The 26,821-nt window shown below is 38.8% G+C and overlaps 1 protein-coding gene across 1 annotated transcript in view; it reads right to left on the bottom strand.

Annotated features, from left to right (window-relative positions):
• Positions 1–16,343, bottom strand: part of shisa9b (shisa family member 9b) — a 38,753-nt gene extending 22,410 nt beyond the window's left edge. The window contains exon 1 of the mRNA XM_039610802.1: positions 16,323–16,343. The gene's annotated coding sequence lies outside the window, so the exon portion shown is untranslated. The remainder of the gene's footprint in view (positions 1–16,322) is intronic.
• Between the last annotated feature and the right edge of the window lie 10,478 nt (positions 16,344–26,821).

Here is a 26,821-nt window from a genome sequence, read left to right on the forward strand (position 1 = left end):
CAAAGCGTACAATCCAGAGTGAAGTGGGTCCACATTTGGTCCTTTGCACTTTTATAACTTCGTTTTTATCCCTCAGCCATAAAAGGCTGATTGGGTATTGCTGACACCGTGCTGGGCATGTGGGCAATGTGGGCAGAACATAGTAAGAGTTTCAAATTGATACCATAAGTGCATGTACAAAAAATCTCAGGTGAGTTTGGATTTCAGTGGATTTCCTGAAGGTCAGGGGTCAAGTTTTCTGAAAATCTTGTAAAAGTAATAATTTGAGAACAAAGTGACGTGGGTTTCTGAAATTGATAGCATAAGTGTATCTACTAGGAGGCTGAGAGACACCATAGCCTGCCACCAGTATTTGTTATCCTTGAAGGGAAATTGTTTTGTAAGTTTCATTTTAACATATATGCCTTTTATTGGCAACCAGTAACTAATAATTATTTAATTTACTGTATTATTGTATGAAGTGAAATGTGCTAATTAAAAAAGGTATAGTTTAGTAGTTTAGTTCAATTCAATTCATTTATATAGTGCCACAGCATTCACCTCAAGGCGCTTTAGAAATATTAGAACTTGGGGACAAGGGTAAGGAAAGGCCTATTGCAGCATATCTAAGGGAGGATTCAGGGTCACCTAATCCAGGCCTAACTATGTGCTTTATCAAAAGGGAAGAATTTAAGCCTACTTAACTTCAAAGTAGGGAGGGTGTCTGACTCCCAAATCCAAACTGGGAGCTAATTCAACAGAAGAGGGGCCTGAAAGCTGAAGACTCTGCCTCCCATTCTAGGAACAACAAATAAACCAGCAGTCTTAGAGCAAAGTGCTCTGTTGAGGTGATATGGTACTACGAGGTCTTTAAGAGAAAATGGGGCCTGATTACTCAAGACCTTGTATGTGAGGAGAACAATTTTGAATGTGATTCTGAGCTTAACAGGGAGCCGGTGAAACGAAGCCAGCATACGCTCTGTTTTTCTAGTCCCTGTCAATAATCTCGCTGCTGCACTTTGCACAGCTGAAGGCTTTTCAGGGAGCTTTTAGGACAACCTGATAATATTGTCCTTTAAAGTCATTTATGTAAAATGCAGTTATCACCAAATTTCTACAGCCATTAGGCAGCTATTTAGGCAGTTATTTTGAGACACCTAGCTAATGAACAGGGAGAGAGCCTCATCGTTTATTTCTGTACAACTGGGAATTCAACTGAATCACCAGTCAAAAAAAAACAGAAAATAATATTTATTTGTTTTTTTAAATGTTTTTTTTTTAACTCTGTTTTGCTTTTGCTATACGGTTTCACAATCTTATGCTTCATTAATGACTCAAGAGTGCCAGACGATCAGCACATCTGCTCATCCAAAGAAAACACTGGACAAATGCTATGCTTATTCATGTTACAGTAAGTAAGACAACAAAAGTACACTTACCTACATCTATCCTACATTTTCACTAAGCAGACAAGTAGACAACGATCAGCAACCAAAATGTCTCCAATTTTGGTTATTAATCTGCTCTTTTGGGGGGAGATAACCACCATCTTTGCTGTTGTAGAATTGTCCCATAAAGATTTCAATTAAGATTTCTTTGGGTGCCATTTGTGCACCTTTTATATAAAAGTGTACACCATCATGCAAACGGCGATTGCTCATGTGATCTTGGCGTTATGGTCTCGAGTTCCAGCTGCATGAGTTGTTGATGTGTGGCGTGAAGATTGCTACCTCAAAGCGAGACACACAAACAAGTGTACATGAACTTATGATTTGACTTTCTCAAATCTGTGGTTTCTTTTCAACTCCAGAGTCTTTTGACAGTGAAGGACACAAAATGCGGAGGCGCTACACTGTTTTCAAGCCAGAAAGAAAAAGCCTCACTTTTGTGCTAAACCATGTGATGATTTGAGAGTGATTCTGCTCAAATGTATTCTGCTTCCACTGCGTAGCGTTAAACCCATTCCCGCCATCAGTTTTATTGTACTTCACTGACAAATGGCAGAGCAATGACAAACAAATTTTCAAATCCTTTAAAAATGTTTTTGCAAATTTCTTCGGAGAGAGGAAATCCATTTGATACATTGGACAGGCATTAGAGTTTTGAAATGGCGTTAAGCAAGAGCAAAACAACTTAATGGCTGACTCAGTCATCCACATGGACTCAAGTGATTACAGACATTAAGTTGCCATTCAAAAGGCTATATTTATTTCATGACACACAAAAAACAATACTGCAAGTCACTGCCAAGGATCATTAACTGCTATTTACAACTCTTGGGAAACATGCACTCAAATTATGTCACTGAAGTGAGTTGTTTTTAAGTCCTAGTTCCATTTTTAGTACGTTTACAGGAAGTTCTTTGAAAATACAGTGCACGGCTATCATACTGAAGTTTTCCTCCTAAGGCTACTGCGTTCACAGGACTGTTCACTGAGTATTACTGGGTCAAAAAGCTGTACGCTTTTACTTCAGGCTTTTGGTCCCATAGTGGGCCTTGGTGAACATCCAGTGTGCTTGTTTTCCTTTCTCCTTTGTCCTAGTTATGAGAAGTACTGGAGGATAGTGGAAACACTAGAGCTTAAAATCTGAAGGTCACATCAGCGGTACGCCACTGAATGGAGGATTTTTTTTTTTTTTTTTGGCACCTCCCGTTCAATCTGATCAGTCTGATTCACTCTGATCAGTTACACCCCATGACTGGTTTCACTAAATGTGCAATGGCAGCGAAGGATTGGCCTGTAAGATCGAGCGACACACTTTTCCGCAGCTATAGATAGATAGCAGCACTGCAACTAAAGTTGGTGAGATATGCAACATCTCAAACACATCAAGCTGAGCCTTTTAAGTAATTTGTAGACAAAGTAGGCCAGTCAGTGATGAGTGTTCGCCTGTGTCGGTCTCTGCTGCTCGGCGCCTGACATTTTTCCCTTTGTCTTCTCGTTCATTTTCCACACAATCAAGAGGCAGAGGAGTGCAGAGGGATGTTGTCATGGTAACAGAAAAAAATAGCCCCATTGACCACGAGTGAGACAGACCTGATTGAACGCTGTACTCTGCAAAGGGGTTTCATGACCTGACGCTAAAGCTGCAGGATATTACTGTGAGATAAAAAATGAGTGTGAGCCTTAAGGTTCATACTAGTGTGTAGCTAGCTTTTTTGTGAAGGTTATCACTGCCCTGAGATGGTGTTAATAAATTTCATTGTAGCTCAAGCTGTTAAATATGCATTTGGAACAGCGGCATATTTCTGAGGTTGTTTCATTCGCTGAAGTCTCTGCTGTCACTGTGGCCAATTTTCCAAATTGCTTATTTCTTTTTGTGTTCCCAGTATGTCTTCTGGAAATCAACTTCAAAGTACGTAGCAGGGGAAAGAAAAAGAATAATTTGGTTTTTGTGTAGTCCGTACCAATCTCTACATAGACTGACAGCTATTATTGATTCAAAGCACTTTTTAGATTTATCACTGATAGTTTTGTGTGGTTGGGGAAAAACTGGTGAAATTGTGTTCTCAAGCTTTTTCTGTTTTTTTTAAAGCAGAAAGAAGCTGAACAGGGCTGAAAGGGTTTGAGATCAGCTCCCTGTTTTTGTTCAGATGATGTATGTTCTTGCCATTAGACGGGGAAACTTAAACTTAATCATTGGTGTCGTAAGAAGAGTACGCAGCCTCTTCTGTTTTTTTGATGTTGTAAATGGTACTCTTTTTACACTTCAGCACTTTCTGCCTAAGAGCCAAAATCCATCGGTCACTCTCAGTGGTCGCGGCCCCGTAAAGAAGCTGCTCTGTGACACAGGAGAAGATTCGCTGCTGAGACAGAGTTGAACCACTGACATACCTGCAGCTGTTTCTGCTTACTACTCTGACAAAGAGTGGTAAGAAATGTTTCATCATCTTTGACTCTCTGTAGCTGCAAATAGCAACTGGAAAGACTTCAAGCTCTCTCATGTTTAAAGATGTTGAAAAGGATGTCAGGAGAAGTTTTTGGACATTTTTATTTTTATAGAAATGTCTATTTTAGAAGTTTCTCTTCTTTTATCTGCTTTAGCGGGGAGAAAATAGGCTGAATCACAATAAAAATAACACACTAATAGAAAACTGAGTTGTCTTTTTAATCTAAATGCTTCAACATGTGTGAATATTTTACTTTTGTTTGATCATACAATGTATGTATGTATTCTGCAGTGGTATAATTAATGCACTAGCTCCTAAAGTAGGTACACTTGTACTGTTCTTCTTGAGTGAGAAAAGTAAAATAACTTGAACCATAAAATAGAAAAGAACATCCTGTTCTTCCCCAAAAAAACAAGAAAAAAGCAGAAATATGTACAAAAATCTTGGCTAATAATTTACATACCTCAGCGGAGTGACTCAAGATATTTGAGCTTCTTTTTTTGTTCTTGTAAGATGCTGGTATGAACAGCTGCGACTAAGTCAGAGAAAACTATAAGAAAAGTCCCGACTGCCTTTTTAATAGTTGGCTCAGAGTGCTCACAGGAAGTGGTGGAAGCAGCGTTGCCTGGCAGTGGGTACCTAACGGCCCATTCAGGACATCATCATAGGGTCCAATCATTTTCCTCAGTCATCTGTGAAGCAACAGGGTGGCTGATTTGTTCTGAGTTGGCCAGCTTCATGCAAGTCTCCATCGGGATGCCAAGCTCATTATATCAGAATGAGAGTTCACCTCTCTTCTAACTATATGAGCTTCACAGGGGATAATGAGCCTCCTGACCACTGGGAGTAATACTCGTCTGGCTGCTACAGTCTGTCTGTGTCAAGCAGACAAAGTTGAAGAAGCTTTCTCCCTGACTTACATTGTTTTCTAATGGGTCAGCTAGGCTTCTAGCTATGTATGTTATATATTACTGTAACAATTTAATAAGCTGTGATATGCAATTTAATTTAATGTTATTGAAAGTTGTCTTATAGCAAAATGTGGGTATTTTGGAAAAGTACCATCCATCTATGGTATCATGCATATTTATCTAATAGGTTTAAGGACACATGCAGCTGCTGGTTAGTTTGGTGTGCCTTAAAATAAGAAGCATCTACCTATTAGCACTATTTCTCTAACTACAGGAGATTACGTTACACTAAATGTTTGTTTGCTTTTGTTGTTGTGTAACTTGGTGACCTTAAAGAAAGCTGGCATTTAGCAGAGCAGTGTTGGTCATAATCAATTTAGAACCATTAAGCTCACTAAAAGGTCTCAAAAATGATAGAAATACATTAGTTTTGGCACGATTAAAAAGTACTTCGATTCTCTCTGGTACTGCACAGATCTGCAGTGAGAAACAATGAGATGTACAAATGCAAAAAGACTTGGAATAGACGTAAACCATCTTAGAAACAGACAACCTTCCAAAATTCCTTCAAGCAACAGATCATCTGGGAAGTGACACTAGATTTAGGATAGTGTTCCAGTTACTGTGGACCTCTTCCACCTCGGTTACCTCAGTAAAGTTCTGCTGCAAAATGCCAGCTCAGCTAAGTGATCACTTCAGTTTTCAATTTAATTCAATTTCAATTCAGTTTTATTTTTATACTGCCAAATCACAACAGTCACCTCAAGGCACTTCATAATGTAGGTGCATAAACAAATTTTTGCAGCCTTACCTTTATGCACAGCTCACAGCAATTGGCTTGAGACTGACTGAGTCATTGCAACACCTTTTCCCCCCAACCATTCTGTTGCAGTTTTCCCAGGGTGTTTGGGATCATTTGAGCAAAATACTTTTGTGGAAAGTGTGTCAGATGCCTTCAAAGTCCTAGGAGCAACTCTTTCCATTCAACAGCAATTTTGCAGTGTATTTGGGTACTTATCTGGTCAGTTATTTATATAGATATAAAAGCTGTATGTATAGAATGTGATCAGCTAATTCTTATTTTTTCATTCGGCGTGCTTTTTTAATCTTAAATAAGTGCCCCGTCTCCTCCTCATAATATCCACTTTTAATCACTAACCCAGAACACTCAACTTCCACTTGTCTGAAAGTTCAATAGAACTGAAAAAATGTACAATCATAGCTCTACTGTAGAAAATTGTTCTTCTTTTCCAAGAATCACTGCTGTAGGTGGTTATTTTCAGATGTCATTGAGTATTCACCTTGCCATTCAAAAACACTCTTGCTGCAGGCGATGCATTATGTGTGAGAGACCCAGATATGTAGGTCTGTGGAGAGGGGGGGACATATTGCTTTTTGGTGCTGGAACATTAGATGCTTGGAGGGAAAAGACTGTGGACCTGCGACAGCAGAGATATCCAGAAATGGGTTGCCAGCCTTGGCATATATCCCAGAGAATTGTGACTCAACTATAGCACTAATGTCTGGATGTCTGTCCAGTCTGCTCCCGGGTGAGCAGGCCCATAAAATGCCCTTTACTATGTGCAATGTGCTTGTGGCTTCTTTGAATATTTTTAGAGTCTTTCAAAGCACAAGTGTAAGAAGCAAAGTCACGCGTAAAGCATTGTAATAAGAATAGAAAACAATGGTGCCAAAAGACAGCACTGTGGACCTGCATGTTTATGACCTACTTTAAAATAATGTAGAATAATTAATTCCTGTTTGAGGTCACGAGCCAAACAAACAAGTTAAAGCACCTTTCAAGTAATCTATAGGTCAAGGGTTCTTTTGACAGATCATTTAGTATCTGTGCAGCTCCCTGTCCTTGGCTTCTTTTACTTCCCTGTGGTGATAATGTGACCTTGCCTAGTGTCCTGTTAGAGTCCACAGTGTGCTGTTCATGAGAAGTGGAGACCTCAGTCCAGAAAAGTGAAGAGGACATCAGCAAGAGCTTTAGCTGCATGGGTCTCCTGTGCACTGTAATATGAAACACTATTCTTCGATCAGGCCTATTTTGAGCTCACACATTTTACTGGAGCAAAGCTGATCTCCCTGACATGCTCTCTGGGAGAATTTGGCAGCAGTGCACACACACACACACACACACACACACACACACACACACACATGGGTGCGCACACACTTGCACACACTGAGCAGACACTTGGCTGGGTTACTCAAATCAAATTGAGGCTAAATTTGACCTTTGAGGGAAAGACTCAGGTCTGCCCAGCCTATCATAATCTGCAAATAGTATCTGAAAACACCCAGATCTGCAGACAGTCTCGTTAACAGTGCTTCACCAATAGCCTTTAATGCCTCTCACTTATGTCTAGACCTATTTGTTGTGTCTTTATTGCTCTGTTTATATTCTCTGTTTGCATGTGGACAGAGCAGATGCCTTTCATAGATCAGGAAAGTTTTAACAAGCTGGTGAGTGTTGCTTGTCGCACTTCTTTACAATGTGATCAAGCTGTTCAACTCTTGTCAGGGCCAGACAACTTTTCCATTTACGACAAATTGTGCTTTTATTTCACCGAGCCCGTATCAGGATGGTATTTCAAGGTGGCGAAGATTGACATTTATTTTTTCAGTTTTTTTTTTTTTGCAAATTTACTTTTCCGTGTCATATATTCAGCCCTGCCTTTACCTCTGCCCAATGTTTTTAAAGCTTTATTGCTAAAGGTGCTCGTTGGTGTTGTATTGAAACTGACAACTGTTGGGATCGCAGCCATAAACTTAGTTGAAAAAGGGTATTTTTATCATGTTGTCTCAGACATTCTAGACAGATCTAATTTTTGTGGTGTGGTATAATGAAATAAACTGATCATTATTACACGGTCTTTATTAAACCCTTTAGAGATTAAGAAAATGAAATAAATATTAGGCTTGTTCATGTACTTATTAAGAGAAAATAATATCCGTTAGTGGCATAAAGATGGAAATCTGGAAAATTAGCAGCGATTCTGATTGTGAACTAAATCGTGAATGGACATCTTAGTTTATTTATGAACCAGGTTTCTGGACTCTTGCTGGTTGTCTTCAGGCTGAAAAATGTTGCAGGATCATCTCTAAAGAGTTTAGACTCCACAGACTCCATCTACACTCAAACAGACTGTGTTACCCTCCTCAGGAGGGGTCTACAAAGATCACTCCCACAGCAAAGCATGCAATTGTCTGCAGGGTCCACAGAGTCCATTGGAGTCAGTTCTTGGTGTGCTTAAATTATAGATAAATTATCTACTCACAGATATGTCTTAGAGCAGATTTTCAAGACTTATGTCAACAATACAGTGATATATGTATCAGACAGCAATGGATTGACTGTTGCGTGATTGATGGTTCATATCACCATGGTTTGAAAGCATATCTCACACACAGCATTAAGAAAACAGTGTCATTTTGCTTTTTTTCCAGGACTGGGTCCTCAAAAGAAGCCAATAAATTAAAATGTAAATATTTATGTGTAATCCATAGAGGAGGTTTCACATATAACATATGATATTTGGGCCTTATTTTACATTCACATCTGAAAATTGAGAAGCAAGTATTTTTTGAAAAAGGTAACCAAGGTTGCTTTAGCAACATGCATGCAAAATTTATTATAGACTGACTGCCATACAAATGCTTACATAATCGGGCTTCCTATGCCCAGTGATCTCCAAAAGCTTTGGGTTCAGTAACATGTGGAGCATCTGTTTGAAATTGCTAAAAGCCAAATCCTCATTTGGACAAACAGAGTTTCAGTTCAGAAGTCAAACTGGATCCTGATTGGGATCATTTTAAAATGAAACAGTTTTTAAAGTGGAATCGTTCATGCAGCATTTCACTATACTGCAGTTTGTGCCCTGTACTGTACTGTCTGTCTATATATTGTCATTTGAGTTTTGTCTTTCTTAATGTGTCTAGTCATTATATAGATTGTGCATGTTTTTGATTTTAAAGAAATACCGCCATTTGTATTCACGAGTTCACAATCAGAAAAGCGCTGAAAGATGTGGCTTGCAGGGGTGCAAGGGCAAAGCCATGCCATATACTCCTCTCCAAAAAATAAAAAGACTGCTGCCCAAGTGCAGTTTGCAAAAAATCACATGAACAGACCAGAAAGTAGTTTGATTAGCCTTTTTTTTTAAAATGAAAATAATAAATGATTGAATGAATAACACCAAAATAAAACCTTGTCTGATGCTCAGAAGTGTTCTAGCTGTGAAACAGGGTGATGTTAGCATCATTGTTTGGACCTGTTTTGATGCACCGGGTGTTACGGGTCCGAAATTGAGGATGAGAGTAAAACAATGATGGTCCAGAAGAGGTCAATCAAACAATTGATTTTAATGAATGCACGCAGCGTGGAGAGGTGCAAACTGCAAAGCAGTTGTACATCTCTACCCAAAATACACTCTAGATTGTTTTTATAACATCAGGGTATTGTAACGCCCCTTCTTGCGTTTACAAGCACATAATTTGCATGTACAGAACATTCATGTATTTTAAGAATTAACTGCAACATAGAGGTTCCTCCTTGTGGCATACTCTTCCGAATATAGTGATGACCTAAGGCCTTTGAGGTCACCATGGACTGGACATCCTTCCGTCACCTGTAACTAAGCAAACTCAAATACCACAAGAAGCTGAATACATTCAGGCCTTTGCTCAGCTACTATTTTACTGTAACAATATACTCAGCATATGAGTTATGATATATATATTTAACTCAATCATTTTAAAGTAGTTATACTGCACCTGTAATAAACATGTTAATATTTGATTATGATAACCCCTATAATATAAATTATAACATAATGCCAGCAGCTTCAATAAATGCTTGGATGAAATGATAATTAATGCAATGACAAGATGATGGTTATGTAAAATAGTCCCTATAATTCTACAATTCCCCTTTTGACGTCTTCCAAAGACGTCACTACACTATTCCCAGGTCCACTACCTTCGCTCTGACCTCTCTCTGCTACACCTTACTAACCTACTGTGTTCATCTCAGGTTCCTGTCATTATTCAAAGTTGGTTCCCAATATCATATCAGGCAAAATCACAAACCCTACTGCCACGTCTGCTTTGTTAAGCTCTTCAGTTAGACTCTGTACCGGTTTGCCAATCTGTGTGTACATGTCTCTACACTTTTAATGTCTAAATGCACATCTGGATGTATGTGCACTTGTATGTCTATCTGCATCTATGAGTCAGTGGTTTTTCATAAAAACGCGTTAAAGTTAAGAATGTTTCCTGACTATTAACTCCTGATACTGGAGGGACTTTCCGGGTTGCCCAACCTCTTAGGTTTGGCCTTTTACACTTTACTAAAGAAATTTTAACAGAGCCCAAAGAGATTTTTATTTTGCTCCTGTGCTTGACAGGTTAAGCGAAGTTGTTTTTGTTTTGTTTTGAAATTTTTCCCTTCTGTGTGTGTGTGTGTACATAAGTAAGAATATGATAATCAACATAAGATCCCTGGTTTGCAAATGATTTTCTGCCCCGCTGCAGGGCAACATCATGTGGTGGTGAGTCTATGTTGGCTAGTTTAATACAGATATGTAACAGTTGCTTGATTGCATGGCCCACTCAGAGTTGCACAGTTTTAATGTATGTGGAGAGTGTTTTCACAGTTTAAACATAGGTTACTCACATTTCTAGCCTGATTGTTTCCCAATAAAAGTGAAATCAAACATTACATTTGATTTTACTTATGTATTTTCCTGTTCTGGGCTCTATCCATTATATTAACTTTATTTAATCTCAATACTCTTTATGTGTGTGAGCAACGCTTTAGTTTTTTTTTTTTTTTTATTAAACACACCCGGGTAAAATATACACCATCCCCTGTCAGCCTAAATCTCCGCTAAAAGCACACTTCAAAGTTTTCTATCTGGATTTATGCCTCCTTTGGCTTCAAGCATATACATAACATGCAAAGGTTACTGTTAATGCCCGTTAGACAAGTTTCCATTATCTACAACATTTTGTTTCACCCGGCTCACCCTCACACATTTCTTGTTCACTTATTGCATATTTATCTTTAACACCATTTACCTCAGTAGTTGCTAAGCAGAAACAAAGCAACCTGTGGTCCACCTTTACCCTGTAAAATAAACCCCTGTCATGTTTGTGTCTGTAAGCATGTTTTGCATTCATTCATTACACTCCCGCCATTCCTGCAAGTTAGGAGCTGTAAAGTTGAAAGCTGCATCAAGTCCAGGCCTTTGGCCTGGCCTATATTTAAATCATGTGTGTTTGTAAGCGTGCATGCAATTCACCTGCTATGTTCTCATCTTCCCTCAACATGTATCACCTGGACACTCTCACCAGTGAAGCTTAAAACCCTCTTGGATAGAACATCAACTCTAAACAAGCACAGATATGCAATGTGTATAAAATGAACTAAACCTGTGAATAGAATGAATGTGATGACAAACCTATGCAATGCAATATGAACCCTGTAAACAATATTACTGGTAAACAATGCTGTAAAACATGTTCTTAATGCAATCATAATAATGCAGATTATATAACAGGAATAAAGAATTTCCCTCAACCCAGGCAGGGTTCGCAACCCTCGCCATTATCTTTACCAACCATCCTCTGACACAAGGAATGATACCACAACTAGCGATGACCAATATTCCCAAAAGTACAGTCAAAGAAAACATCACTGACACTTGCCAAGTTTACTTAGCCACACCTTTCCATTGTCCAAACACAGATGTCATCCAGGACGCCAGCATATTTTCGATACCTGAGTGCTCATGCATGGTTTTAGATAATTCGATTTCGCTCTCCCGTCAGCGAACTCGGACCTAATTGTTCTGCGAACCCCATCATGGCGTCCCTGGTTTGGTCAGAGAGTCTCAGCAGGTTGTAATGAACATAATACGGCCAACATTTTCCTTAGGCGTTACCCAAAGAAATATACTCTCCGATCCTGCAACTACCTGACTTACCAGCTTGCACTCATTAGGAACTCCCTGGGCACTCCTATGGAGTCTATCCAGGTCGGCGAGTTCAAACGAGGATCATATGCATGGGTAGTCTGGGTCCCTCTTTGGCCAAAATGTATCTCTTACGTATGGCAGCTAAAGTTCACGTGTTATGTTGTGGAATAGCCTTTACCTGGTTTCCAATAAGCATGATCGAGCTCCCAATCGCACCATCGCACATGTCCCCACGCTTCCCATAGGAACACGAATATCTTCCCACAGTATTAGTAGAGCCCACTTCTTGCCCATGTTCCAATTACCGTGGTAGGGTCGCTTACATTGTTGGTGGTTCGTCCTGTGAGTGTGACAGCACACCTAGTTGGGTCGATCTCTCCCACCTTGTACTTTTCATTATCTGTAGAAAACTTGAAACATGTAATTATCTAATTTTAGCATAAATGGTCCCACTGCTGTCTGCTTTGAAATGGCAGGGAAAAGTCTGGACAACACAGTACAGTTGCCAGTAGTCACTTCACTTCTAGTTAACTGTAACATACAATCATAGCCCCACTCATCCTCTAATGCAATGGTGCGGGCTCTGTAAACAACCGTGACCTAGCTGAAGCACAGGCAACACAGTCAGATACATGTTGTTCTCTAGCATCTTGAGCCACCCAATCAAGCCAGAGGTTACTGTCCTTGAAACCCGTGGCGCGCTTTATCAACTCTTTAAGCTTCAGTCTAAAGTAATCTGTTGTCAGAAGTACTCTCCCTTTTGGTTCCTGTTCCTTTTGAGCTACTGTTCCCGAAGTTACCATCTGATCAGTCAGAATGGTGATTAAGCTTTCTCTAGCGGCTTAGACTTTGCATCAACTAAATTTACCCTAAGCATATCATGGGGTGATTGCAGACCCGTACCTCATACGCTCTCCAGCTACTACTAGCTCCTGTACACTTAATGACGTCACACAAATCAAATGTGAATGAGCTGGTAGACCCTTTACCATAATTCAACCCTATGCCCTTATTCCTGCTGAGACACTCATCACCTTTACCTGACCCCTCGCGCTTTTGTCTTTTTACCGATCCTGTTTTAGCAACTACAGTCTCAGGAAGTGCTGGGCTGGACTGGCCTCCGTGTTCAGACAAGTGGTTCGGAGTGCCCTGCAAAATATAGACAATAAACAACACAGCCATAGTTAATATCATTGCATACAATAAACATGTAGTTGTAAGGAGCATTCTAATCAGTTTTCTCATTACGTGTCTCTGATTCGTGTGTTTGCATCATGTTATATAAACTTTGTATACTTTGTAGTGCATTATGCTAAACAAACCAACCCTTTCAATTCCCCAACCCTATCTGTCTCCTCAACGGGTTGTATGTTTTCAATGTTTCCTTATTATTTTGTCATAAAATAAATCAAACTAATAACTTAAGCTGTGTGACGGCACCTTGCATTTACGCCAGGCTGTGAACTGCCCTAAATCTACTTGCTACACCCCTTTTCACCTAGTTTAATTTTTTCAATCCTAATTTAAACTATTCCTGACTTCCCTCAATGCACACTGTAAAGTGTAAAAGATACAGTTAGCTTTCTCCTGGTAAAAGGTCCTACATTATTTTCTCTACCTTTGGAAACATCCTCTATCGAGTTAACCCATTTCATTTTTCAAACTTAGGCCTGATTTCTTCGCCCCTTTAACGGGTAGCGCATATCCGGTCTGAACACTGTGTTTGGGCAATTTACTAATTGTTGCAGGATTTCTATGTTATGTAAAGTTCCTCTCATCCCTTTTATGCTTCCATTATAACCTGTGTCTAACAAGCTTTTGATCTTCTTTGTAATATAAACAACTCGGTGTATTTGTGCTCTGTTCTTCTCCTTTCTCTCATCTGATCATCTCAAGCACGTCCTGTACCAAATTTGCTTCCTCTTTTCAAGCCCACATTTAATTACAAGCTCTAACACATTTGCCCTATACGGCGGTCTCGACGTGTTTCCTGTCTACTTATAAAAATACCAGAGTTATTCTCAGAACTCAGAGCTGAAGTTCCCTTTTCTAAGTCTGTAGGTTCAAGAAGAGAGCAAGCTGCTAGTCGGTAAACAACTTTATCATCACATAAGTTATTAGGTAAAGCGTCACGTAGACACATTTCATGTAGCTGATAACATATATACAATTTTCCTTTGACATATCTGTATGTGCACGCCTAAATTATAACCTCTTATTCTAGAAATCAAAAATAACCTGAAAATAACACTTTCTGCCTCAGTTTTACCATACCTAAATTATCAAAAACCTAAACATCATCAAGTAATCCTAAAACCCTTTCAAATTAAACCTTAAATCCTGTAACTCCCCCTTTTGTGACACATCTCATGTGTTACAAACTCAAAATCCTTCACTCAGGTTAGGGCCTTAAAAAGGTTAGTCATATCATATTAAGTCTACATGCTCCGGACCTTCAAACCTGTGTTTAAGGAATGAAATCAAATTAATCATCATGTCAAATCCTTTCTTGGCTCCATCCACAGCCTGCATCCTTGAAACGTCCTATAAACAAAAGCCTGTGTGTTAACCAGAACATCACCTTTTATACTCACTTTCTCCACTGATGATCCAACCTGTGTTATAACCCAAAATAAACTTACACAGAACAGTTATTAATCATGTGTCCCCTCCGTTCATGGTAACTTAAGTTACATCAATGTTTCCCTTTTAGCATTTAGCATCCTATAATGTAATAACATAATCCAACCCCAATAAATAATTTTCTCAACGCACACATCAATATCCCAAAATCAGCATCCCCAGATTTAAGTCTCCCACTTGTCCTGTTTGTCAACCTTTTATTTATTTCCCCTCTTGGTCCCATCACTCACATTCACTCCCATGCATTCACACATGATATTTTTTTGCTGATCTGCAGCCTTCTGCGCACGTGATCAGATGCTCCACATCAGCAAAATGAGCTCAATCATTTGTTTTATTTCGTTTTTCTTTTTAGGAAAATAGTTCTCTATACTTTTGACTGGATTGACTCGCTGCAATCCTTACTTGGTAATTTGTCCGCGCCGTCAGTTCACTCTCTTCCAGGCCTGCTTAGAGCAAAAATGAGAAAAAAAGAGAGCTGATTGTTAGCTCATCAAAGTACAAAACAAAATCACCTGACAGGTTTTTTCTAAGTGGACTGTTATAAAACTATGGGCCCTTTTAGACCTGTCCATATTTATCAAAACTCCCTCTATTAAAATGAAAACAACAGCCCCAAAAATCTTAAACCATCTTAAATTTCACCCATTCAACACACCGAAAACCTCGCCAAAAGCTACACCGTTTCGTACACAACAATAACCCGGTTAAGCACTTTACCATACTCAGATTCAGCCTAACACCTTACAACAATGTGTCAACACTAATTTATAAACCTCCTAATCAAATTTGCACCTCTGAACAATCTACCCCTCCTTTAAGGCCTCAATCACACACACACAGCAAGCTCCTCTGTCCACATTCACACAAGCTCTCAAACTTTTCCATACTCAGCCATATCTCAACAATTTAACTTGGCAAAAGAAATACATGTTTAAACTTTATCACATTATTTAATTATTTTCATTTTCTTTCTATACTAATCACTTACTTTGATCAATCAGTGCAAGAGCACTCCTGAGTCACTCTTATAGACACTTTTCTTTTGTTTTTTCCATCTATTTTATTAACCATTCACACCATTTTCTCACTCATACAAGCAGCAAGCAGATCTTCATTGCATATGCTTATGTTCTTAGCCAGGTTTTTAATCAATATCTGTTCATTAAGCTTCAGGAGCTTGTCTTTATAAGGTTAATGCATTTTTCTGTTTGTGTGTGTATGGGTATATGTTATTTTGCATCTATGGCTTCACAGTCTCCCAGACTTCTTCCCAACTCTCCAGTTAAGCAGTCAGTTTTCTTTTTCCCGAGTTACTAACCCACATTTTGATTTCCCACCTTAAATTACCGCCCTCCTGGTCTTCAGCCAGGAGCTGGGGCTTGCTTTTCAGGTTCCTGGACACATCATGCTGTGAACAATTCAACCAGAAACTTGCCTTAACTTATCCATAGATGTTAACCTCTAACTTTCTTCCGACTGCTGCTGTGGAGAGCGGTCCAAGTCTGCTTTACTCCTGAAAATAACAAAACTAAGACATTTTCATTATTATCACCAGTGGTTAAATAACCCATTTCTCTGTCTCTGGTCAGAAACACCAATTATGCCATGCATGTAAGCGTGTTCTTCCCTGCATTTTATGTTAATTGGGTGTAAACTGCTTCTTCATTAAATTAATTCATTGAGTTTCTCATTGCATTTCTATGTATTCATGTTAATGTACACTACGTGTAAGCTGTTTCTTCATTGCATCCTATATATTCATATTTAATTTATGCATTTCACCACTGAGCTTTAGATTCAAACTATCTCACTTCTGATTCATTTCAAAAATATCTCACATGTAACAATTTGTATGTGTGTTTTCTATTCATTAAGGTAATGACAATTATTTCTTTCATTATTCTTTACCTTTTCTAATGTTTACCTCTTTGTTATGCTGTAGTGGACATCCCTAAACAATTCATGAGTTCAGGCTTCAATTTTCAATCCAATTATATCCTATATTCTCGCAGTCAAACTCGTCCAGCTTCATCTCTCACTGGTCCTCTCTGCACAATGTCCTATTCGGGCTTCAAAGCTCCAGCAAACACAGTCTCAACTCAGCTGCTGTCTTCTTCTCTGTTTCTTTACAGTCTTTTCTTTCAGATTAAGTCCCAGCGTGGCAAAATATCACTCAATGTCCAGTGCTCTTCCACAATTCTTTATCCCACTGTTCAACTGCCCAGCCTGTATTTTCACAGTACATGTTGCATTAGTCTTACATGCTGCTGCTGGTCGTCAGTCGTCATCAGTGTTAATGGATCAGTGGCCCTGTCGTTTGCCTGCTGTATTCAAGTCCACGATGTTCTATCTGTCTTCATCAGGTGATTAACTGTGTCTTTTGCGTGTCTTCTCGGGGTGAAGGACAAAGTAAGAGCTCAAGCTGCACAATTTCGAGCCAAAGACTGGCTTATTTTCTCCCAATTCTTTTAATCTACTTTTCTGCTGCTGAACTCAAGGTTGCAAAGTTGAAAGACGCCCACCTGTATTGACACACTAAACCATATAATTAGTAATATATGCATTTTTCTTAAAGGCTTCATTTGCTTCATGTGCCTAGAGTTAAATCTCTCTCTCTGTGTTCTTTCTGTACACACTCAGTTCCCATATATGGGCATGCACAGTTCCTGTTCACTATTTCCTGTCGCTGCAGCCCCGGTAGACAGAGCAATATTTCCTGTTCCTCAAACTAATCTAACTCCTTTGTTTTTGTTTTCTTGAATTAAAAACACTTTCAAACTTTAGCACATCCTACTTTTCATCACACAAGAAATATATTTCACACTCCTTTATTCCATACACACCTTTTAAATGCTCTAACCTCTTTCAGACGCCATAAATCGTCTCACACGCACTGCCTTTCTCTCTCAGACTTCCCCTTTTCACTTACTCAGACAAATCACACAGTCACTCAAATCAAATACTGACAGCATTCACACAGTTAAAATCACACAAAATACGCTTTCATACGAGTATTTTGGACATGCCTTCCATGATCAGAAAGAGCAAGTCAAAAGAAAAAGAAAAAGAAAACTGAAACCTCTCATAACATCACTGAAGGTCAAATATCTTCATAGACCCAAAAGTAAGCATATTATTTCCCTAGTCAAAAGTCAAACCGTTACTCACAGTAATTTTTAATCTAACAGCCTTTGTGTTTTGAAACTAAAAGAGGAAGGAACAGCGCCCAATTTAAACTGCGCATGTTGTCACTCAACAACACACACACAGAAAATGTAACTGTATATATATTATCTCAAACTGAAACAAAACCCATCTAAAAATCCTAAAACATCTTACTTGACACCCCAAAACACACATGGCTTGCAGACATATTTATTAATTAAATTATCTCAAATTCAATTTCAGTTCTCAGAACCCAGGTAACGGTCTTAAGTATCAACAGTTTATGTATCCTATCTCAAACCCCCATAAAAGTCATACAGTCATGGCAAGAAATAAAACTTTACTTACAATATTGTAATAAACAACTCCAGCGTCTTAAATACAGGCATCAGCCATGTGTAGCAGTCCCTATAAACTTCCTATCAGTTTTACACAGTTTTACCTAGTACAGACACGTGTCAAGCAAACCCCATACTCATATTCTACAGTTATCATGAAATACTTATCATAATCAACAACAGTCACACAAATATAATAAACATAAACTGCATTTCTTCCTTAAAACACAGATTGAAGTCGTCCTTAACCCTGGCTCTGCAGTCAGTCATTAGCCACTCATTAGTAAACAGGAAATGTCACTCTAAATAAGTCACAGGCATCTCATTTACATAAACACAGACACACTCAAAATAAACAGCCTGCTGCAGTGCCCGTGGCAGACAGAGCCTATATACAAACATAGAAATTATAACACAGAGACGTCTGATAAATTAAATAATATTTACAAGGCCTTAAATTGCACAACCTACATAATTTAGACAAAATTTGAATTAACCCTCCAAGGGACAAACTCCAAGTTTTTGATAATCAATGACCCAGTATCAGGTCCAACCTGTGTCTGGTCTAATTGCTAAAGTTCCTAAGTCAATTTAAAAGCGTCCAACGCCCAAGGTCCAACCTTTACTACCCAAAAAGTGCATAAACCGTTCCAAACGGCAAAGTGGTCCAACCACTAGTTATTCTGGAGTGCCCCAAGCTCCACAGTGACCAACTGACTATCCTCAACTGAGGACGGAGTCTAAGCGTCCCTGACTCCGGCAAGCGTTACCTCTGAGCGATGCACTTCCTAGAACTTTCCACAGTTCCGTTCTACATGAATTTAATTACGTTTTAAAGACATCCTATGAAACCACCAACCCACTTTATTGATGCCCAAGCCCAGCTTTGTATTCAATTATAACTGTATGACCATATACAGATTTCAAATGACCTATTTCCTAAATTCAGTAGTCCAACTACTTTAAATTCTCTTTCCTTAGCAGTCCAACTGCATTTAAATCCTCGTAGCAGTCCAACTGCTTTTCCTTTAATCAGTACTGTCACTTAACCTTACATTATCATTACTTCAACTTCAATTCTCATGAGATTTTCACCAAAATCAAAACAGACTTTACCAGTAATTTTCAGTGAGTGGACTTTCAATTTTGTCAGAACCAATTCAGCACTGTTTGGAAATAATTCAACAGGTAGTGCCTTACCTTTGAATAAGCCGGCTTATGTCCACTCACTTCGACCACTGACTCGTGTCTGCCTGTTTGAGCACCTTGGACCCTCTCAGTCTCAACCTCCACCTTTTCTCCCTCAACCCTCGGCCAATGCACCAAATGTTACGGGTCCGAAATTGAGGATGAGAGTAAAACAATGATGGTCCAGAAGAGGTCAATCAAACAATTGATTTTAATGAATGCACGCAGCGTGGAGAGGTGCAAACTGCAAAGCAGTTGTACAGCTCTACCCAAAATACACTCTAGATTGTTTTTATAACATCAGGGTATTGTAACGCCCCTTCTTGCGTTTACAAGCACATAATTTGCATGTACAGAACATTCATGTATTTTAAGAATTAACTGCAACATAGAGGTTCCTCCTTGTGGCATACTCTTCCGAATATAGTGATGACCTAAGGCCTTTGAGGTCACCATGGACTGGACATCCTTCCGTCACCTGTAACTAAGCAAACTCAAATACCACAAGAAGCTGAATACATTCAGGCCTTTGCTCAGCTACTATTTTACTGTAACAATATACTCAGCATATGAGTTATGATATATATATATTTAACTCAATCATTTTAAAGTAGTTATACTGCACCTGTAATAAACATGTTAATATTTGATTATGATAACCCCTATAATATAAATTATAACATAATGCCAGCAGCTTCAATAAATGCTTGGATGAAATGATAATTAATGCAATGACAAGATGATGGTTATGTAAAATAGTCCCTATAATTCTACACCGGGCAAGGACGGCTTGCCACCACTGATAGAGAATTGAATTTTGAATTATACAAGAAAATTCAAAAAGAAAATGCCACAACATCTGTGTGTGAAGTGAATCTCAAGCGAAAGTGGATCATGCAGCAAGACAACAAACATGTCTTTTATACCAGAGAATGGTCACAGAAGAATGAAGTTAATGTTTAAGACTGATCTCAGTCAGCAAAAATTAAGTTTGCAGTTCATGTGAGAAAACCAGCCAGCAACCCCAGATGAAGTTGTTCTGTTTTTGGGGTAAAATTACTCCAAGCTGTTGCGCACTGATCACTAGTTATCAGAAACATTTAGCTCATATTATTTCTGCACAAGGGATTCAGATGAGATGCTGAAAGTACCACTGTGGCCACTTGGTGATATTTTGAGACTCATTAAAGATTTCTGTTTTCCTAAATCACCTATAACCCTCTGAAAATAATTGACTCAGTACCACTTTGGACATAGGCTGAACTTTATAAAGGGTCTCCGTAGTTCCATATCTTAATTACTGGCTCACACGGACAAACTAAATGCCCAGGAGAAACATTGCGAAAAGGTTTGCACTCTTTCAAAAGCTCGCATCAGACATATTCTTGTTAAAGCTGAAATGACTGACTAGTTCTTTAACAGAAAATAGTTGCTTTTGGAATTGATCCAGTTAGTAGTTTTATGCTTTGTAAAACTGGAACTTCTCATCTTTAAACTGTCTGCCTGAAACTGAGGCAGACAATATGACGCATCATTTAATTAAGAAAACAACTGTCAAAATAATAGCTAATAGAAAAAAAAAACAGATTCACTGCAGCCATTTTTAATTAAAGTTGCTTGTGTAAGGTTTTTAATATACTTATATAAGCAGGGCTATTTGGAAGGTAGTATTTATACTGATTGTACTGATTATTCAGTTGAATTAAATTGAATACACACTTCCAGGGTGCAAAAACAAATGACACAGAAAATCACAATCTGCAAAACACCCCTTAAAAAAACCTGATTACAGTGCAAATGTGCTCTTTCAATTATAGCGTTGGCTTATTGTGGGAACTCGGTGAACAACTAAAAACTAAATGCCATAAATGGAAACAAGAACAGGGCTAATAAGCTGTACCCAGAGGGATTTCATATCAACCTGTCAACGCTTATCTATTTAAAACAAATGCTGTGCTACTCGAGATGATAGACGCTCAGAAACCTCAGTTGCTCTGGTGGCGCTTTTGCCAAATAGCAGTGTCCTGCCTCTCAAATAGTTTTGACATTTACAATCAGAGGGAATCAGGCTGAGTCCGGCTTATTTGTATATGCCTTAATCACCACTGCAACTCTGCAAACACAACTGTATCCATGGAGAGAGAGCAACGGACTGTTTAAAATTGAAAGGACTATTCAATTTAGCATGGACACGGCTTTTTAAAGCCACCAGTGGCTTTAAAAAAAACTACACAGAATCCTGTGGTTACTGAGATTGATTATAGTCATGGAGCAGGATATTGCTGCTTCTGTTGATCCTATGATGCATACTTAATATGAAATCACGTTTTTTATGTTTTTTGGACATGTTGCTTTACACTTTGTTTGCTTGCTTTGCAAAATGTGACATTAAGAGAAACTGTTTGCAATTTCATTTTGTCAGAGTTTTAACAGTATATTCGTTATTTTTAAATAAAGGTGTCATTGTACATACTGAACATTATTTGAAGCAAAACTTTCACATTTTGATTCTTCACTCCATAAGACCTGTTGTCATCAATTTTTACTCTATTTGTTGTACAATTTGTTATACTTAAGCCTTTGCTCTCCATTTCCCTTCCTTCAAAATGGCTGGTTAATAGCCACCTTTTCACCAAGAACATTTCTGAGGCTTCAACAAATAGTAGATGGTCATGATGCATTAGATCCTGTGTCAGGGCTTTACTGGATTTGTTTTTTCCTGTTTTTTAAGGACATTACTTTCAGATATATTGGATAGTTTTTTAGGCCTTCCGCTTCTTCTTGTGTCCTATAATTTTTTTTCGTCAAACTGCCATGTTTTCAGCTAATAGCTCTTTGGGACTCACCTTGTAGGTACAAAACGTGTATTTTATACGTGTCCAGATGTGTTTTTGCAGCAGGCTGCATGTCTAAATAAAAATTTCAATTCAATTTTATTTATACAGCGGCAAATCACAACAACAGTCGCCTCAAGGCACTCTATATTGTAAGGTAGACCCTACAGTTATACATATAGAGAAAAACACAACAATCATATGACCCACTATGAGCAAGCACTTTGGCGACAGTGGGAAGGAAAAACTCCCTTTTAACAGGAAGAAGCCTCCGGCAGAACCAGGCTCAGGGAGGGGCGGGGCCATCTGCTGCGACCGGTTGGGGAGAGAGAAGGAAGACAGGAAAAAAGACATGCTGTGGAAGAGAGACAGAGATTAATAACAAGTGTGATTCAATGCAGAGAGGTCTATTAACACATAGTGAGTGAGAAAGGTGACTGAAGAAGCAAATGCATCATGGGAATCCCCCGGCAGCCTACACCTATTGCAGCATATCTAAGGGAGAATTGAGGGTCACCTGATCCAACCCTAACTATATGCTTTAGCAAACAGAAAAGTTTTAAGCCTAATGTTAAAAGTAGAGATAGTGTCTGTCTCCCGAATCCAAACTGGAAGCTGGTTCCATGGAAGAGGAGCCTGAAAACTGAAGGCTCTGCCTCCCATTCTACTTTTAAATACTCTAGGAACAACAAGTAAGCCTGCAGTGCGAGAGCGAAGTGCTCTAATGAGGGGATATGGTACTATAGGGTAATTAAGATAAGATGGGGCCTGATTATTTAAGACCTTATATGTGAGGAGAAGGATTTTGAATTCAAATCTAAACAGCTATTAATAACTGGTTATTTTGTCTGTTATTTGTAGACAGAACTCTACTTCATCTCTTGAGTTAGGTGCCTTAAAGCTTTATAGATCATTTTAAGGCACTTTGAAAAAACATCCTCTGAAAATTGTCAGGTATAAGAACTGGACTGAAATGAGTGAAATAGCAGCCAATGTCCAAAGGAAAACATTAAAAGACCTGGAGATTTATTGCTCAAGAAGAAATCTGGCTCCTTAGAAGCAAAATGTAAAGAAATGACAGCTGGATCAAGACTTTTGCACAGCACTCACTATTCCTCGCAGCTGTATTTGAAGTGAAGTCATTTAGTGCGCTGAAAGGAGCTCACATCATTCGCCCTATATATGAGATTCTTACAAAAACATTTAAGCCATCCTGACACACATAATGAAACTTTTAATCATTCTCTTTCAAACTTCATAAAAATAACACATCAAAATGATTGAAATAGATGTGAATGCAAATTTTAAAAGAATTATCCCAAACAGGCGTACCTCGTGGTAATTTTAATATAGTTATAGAACAGATAACATCCTGCAGAATCATGATGGAGTCACTCCAACAATTTGCCTCCGAGGGAGAAAATCACGGACTAATATTATCATCACACTCTTGTAGCTTCATACTTGGATCCATATTTAGGGCAGAGCTGATGGAGGACATATGTACTGAAAAAGATTTTAAAATTATCGCTCTGTGGCACCGAGCAACACTTCAGATATAATTTTAACCTCCTCTATTCAAAGCCAGATGACAAGCTGCTGCTCTTAAAGACTTCACTGCCCCCCTGTGTTTGTGATTAAATCCAAGCATGAGAGGAAAAGCAAGAGATACATGATCTTAGTCCTCAATCTAATCACTGCATTTATTTGTACATGTAAATAAGCTCTTAAGGCTGACATAAAGATTGTCTTTTATGGATAATTAATAAAGCAAAGAACATCTCACTAAAAGCAGCTACATGATCATACTACTGATCATTATCCACTCAGTTTCCAGCTTGCTCATCCCTGTAAAAATAAATCAGGTTCGTGCAGCTTGTGCTCGCTTAAGAAATAATTTGGTTTGAAAATTGCACCCCCACTTGGCTGGACATGCCCATTTCCACATTTAAGTGAAAAATTCTGGAGTACATGTGGCCAATATTCAACACAGCTTGGTAATTTATGCTTTCATCTTTGGAGTGAGAGTCCATGGTGTATCTGATGCTTTCTACCACTTATTGCTTTTCATGCTAATTTGAATAGTAAAATGAAAAACATGTTTGGCTGCTTGTGTCGTGTCTCGGATGAATAGAAGCATGACGTTGCAGCTGCTTTTGGTTTCAAGTTTCAATTCTGCATAAATAACATCATTGTTTGCTGTGGGGCACATATGGCTCCCGAGTAACAGAACATTGATAATGGCTTTCTTCTTGCTCATCTCCTCTCTGATCATTCCACTAGATGGCAGTGTCATTCAGCTGACTTCTATTTGTGATGTTTGAACCTTTCTAGAGCTCCACACTCCACACGGTGGAGTTTTAAATATACGATCTTTGCTTCATGCTGCATCCTTTCATCACCTCAGTGAAAAAAAAATGATTCTTTAAGAGACCAGAAAGCCAACTGATGCATTATTCAAAACTTTAAGAGTCTTAAATATGATCATCGCTAGACTGAGCCTTCTCAGCAAATTCTGTGCATGGCAACGTTTTGTGTTTGTATTCATATAAATGTATTGGTGTATTAAAACTGCGCAAATCCTATCTCATCCAAAAGAACAAGAATGTCCTGATGTGCCAGTACATAATAAAATCATCACAATGCTGCACTGCGGGAGCTCCACCCCTCACTTCCCCTGCCCCATTGTGGTTCCTCAAAGATTATGAAACAGCGCGTAGTGCGGTATAATATAATAGGTGCTGGCTTCTCTCTCACAGAGACAGTGTGTAAAAGTGCAGTTATGTTTTCATATTCAAATATACTGGAGTCGTTTTATCTGCATTACAAGCCTGACACAGGATTGGTCAACATTAGGAGAGAAGTGAAGAAGAACCTGATGAGTATTTCACCTGACATTTTTACAGTCAATCAAACTTTTTTCCTTTTTTTTTAACAGATATTTGTGATACTTGTGCTGTAGGAGTTTGTGAATATTTTGTTTTTCACTCACTAGGGATTTCACAGCATCGGTGGGCCTGAGGCCAAAGAGCTTACTCACAGAGTAACAATCATTCTGGAGAGATTTGTGTACAAAACCCAGTCTTGGGTCAGGTCACAAGTCCCACACCAGCACCATGGATTCAGTCAAAATAAAACCAGTCAAAACCCTTTAAAATGCCAACCAAACTAATCAGGTTATCTAACTGCATTGCATAGCTTGTGAACGATTATTTTTATTTCTGTCTGGATGGGGAAGAACTACTCTCCAAGGAACCCTTGGCTTTTGTAACCCATGATGCATATGCCATGTGGGTGTGGGATCTGCAGTTTACTGCTTCGGGCCTGAGTAAATAGTCCAGCCATTCCAGGCATTGCTGTGAATACGGGAGGAAGGAAATGTCTGTAATCAGGGTAACTTCACTGTTTCCCATAGCTGAGTCAGGAAGTAAATCAGTTGCAGGGAGATGACAGTAGATGAATAGAGGTAGCATATCCTGATAGACACAAAAAAGGGAGAGGTTTTTCATAAACTTTGGGTTTTGAGTTGTGATTTATATATTTTATATCTGATGTGTATATTTTCACATTTCCACAGAGATGAGATGGATTTATCTCACGTTTTACTGCCTTCGGTGTATAAGCTGTATTATACATTGTTCATCTGAAAACACTGCACACTTTATATTCCTGGCATTTATAGAGTAGTTAATGCTTCCCTTGTGGTCTGGATTGTGTTCTTGCAGTCTGTCTGTCTCCCTGGAGGCTGAGGCCACAGTTACACTGTTGTTCTTACCTGTTATTCCAATGAACAAATATTATTCCTGATCTATTCCTGGGGACACAGAATTGTAGTCATACCACTTGGTTGTGTTGATGGACAGAACATTTGTGTCGAAGGAAGAAAATGTTCAGAACGCATCTGTAAACTGGATTATTCCCCCTTTATCGGGGGAACTGCAACAAATGTATACAGTTATATGCTTCTTGAAGATATTTTTTCCATCTGTGTCTATGTGTAAAGAGAGAAACATTATTAAACTTAACAGCTGTAGCTTGGGTCTACATGACAAAATAAATCCTAGTGTTCAGACCCAGCAAGTGTCAACTTAGGCCAAGCAGGCTGCTGGGATTGTAATACAAGCCTGTTTGCTGCCTACATCCCAGAGTACTACTGCATGCATTCATGCATCCAGTATAAGCCTTTGTTGTTCTTGAAGCTGATAAAGCTTCTCAAATTATATCATATTGAAATGATTGATTTATTACTGCATCAGAACAGAGTTTAGAGGATCTACAAATTGAGATGCAGCTTAAATAGACTCACAAGTTGTAAGCGTGTGCTGGCAGTAATTTTTTTTGTAAATTACTGGAGCACTCAAAGCCTCATTAACCAATTCACAGGCACTCTTTTTCTAAGCCTGAGTGCTTTCTATCTAACATTCACACACATAATAATCCAATGGTGTATGTTGGATACTTTGTTTTTATCATTTAAGAAATGTGGCTAGGCTAAGCCCGATTTTATCTCACTCTGAACTGGAGATTGCTATACATGCATTTATTTCGTCACGCTTGGATTATTGTAATTCGCTGTTTATGTGTCTAAGCAAAGGTTCTCTGGATCGTCTGCGGGTTGTGCAAAACGCTGCAGCTAGACTTTTGACAAAATCCTCCAAGTACTCACATGTGACACCGTTGTTATCTCAGTTACACTCGCTTCCTGTTAAATTTAGAGTCAATTAGGTCTTGACCCACAGAGCTGTGCACGGACTGGCACCAGCCTACATCTTTGATCTGCTACAGCCCTATGTCCCTAGCAGGTCTTTGAGGTCATCTGATCAGAGCTTACTTGCTATAAAAAATACTAAGAGGAGGACTAAGGGTGATAGAGCTTTTGCCA

This window comes from Oreochromis aureus, linkage group 4 (assembly GCF_013358895.1).
Source record: "Oreochromis aureus strain Israel breed Guangdong linkage group 4, ZZ_aureus, whole genome shotgun sequence".
NCBI lineage: Eukaryota > Metazoa > Chordata > Actinopteri > Cichliformes > Cichlidae > Oreochromis > Oreochromis aureus.